We start from the raw sequence: 1,090 nt of genomic DNA on the forward strand, positions 1-1,090 counted from the left end.
TACTAGACTTACTAAACAGAAGGTATGCCTAAGAGAAAAGAATACTTGACACTTCGTACAGGTTAGGTTCGTGTATATTTAAGATTCGAAAAAACAATAAACAAAAAGTTAAAAACTGGTGCGCGAATATTCGGGCGAGTCGACGGACGTAGGGCTGCTCGAGTCGAGAGCGAAAAAGCGAGTGTCGAGAGTAGCGCGCGACGGCGGCTTCGTGCACGTAACGGTGAAGTCGCCGCGCGAGGCGGGAGAAAAAGTCGGGCGCGTCGTCACGTGACCAAAGACGGTACGACATAAAATAATATAATAATTCACAGAGATCGTGTATAAAGATGATAAATAAAACGATTACAAAATAAATCAAATACAAATAAAATATAAAAATGGTAATATAAAAAGGGCGCGCTAGCGTAAGTGGTGATAACACGCCGGAATCACCACAATATTATAGATAAGTCTATTAATATCTATGATAATGTGGAGTATCGCTTGCTATGATCGTACTCCGTGCTGATATCATAGTTACATGATTATATGATATGGATGTATACCAGGCATGTATACCAAATACCAGGTTGTTATGGATTACGTTATCACAATACGTTGAGTAGATAACTGATAAATATTTTATTTGATTAAATCATTAAAAAAAAAGGTGGGTAAGGAAAGTGGATTTCGCTCTGTTGAACAGTAGGTTACAAGTGGATCATTGTATAATGGATGGTATTAAATTTGAATTCAATGATATAATATAATTGTATAAGAAAAACGATTCTGAGCGGAGACGGTATGTAAGTCTAGGTATAAGACATAATATTATATTATAGTCTATAATATTTAAAAAAAATTGACCAATCATAGGTATATATAATAAATTCCAAATTAATCATATCATAATATCTATTAGGTACTTATAACGCGTTATACATCAACAACAAACCGCGATACTATCATAGATATAATATAATACCTAGTATACTTTAGAAGTTTCAAGTATACCCAAGAATATATAATACAATCAAACAAATAACTAAAATAGTTATTCTAGGTTTTTAATATGTAATTTCGTCCAAATTTGTACTTAAAATGACTA

The sequence above is a fragment of the Acyrthosiphon pisum genome, unplaced genomic scaffold (assembly GCF_005508785.2).
Source record: "Acyrthosiphon pisum isolate AL4f unplaced genomic scaffold, pea_aphid_22Mar2018_4r6ur Scaffold_21504;HRSCAF=24140, whole genome shotgun sequence".
NCBI lineage: Eukaryota > Metazoa > Arthropoda > Insecta > Hemiptera > Aphididae > Acyrthosiphon > Acyrthosiphon pisum.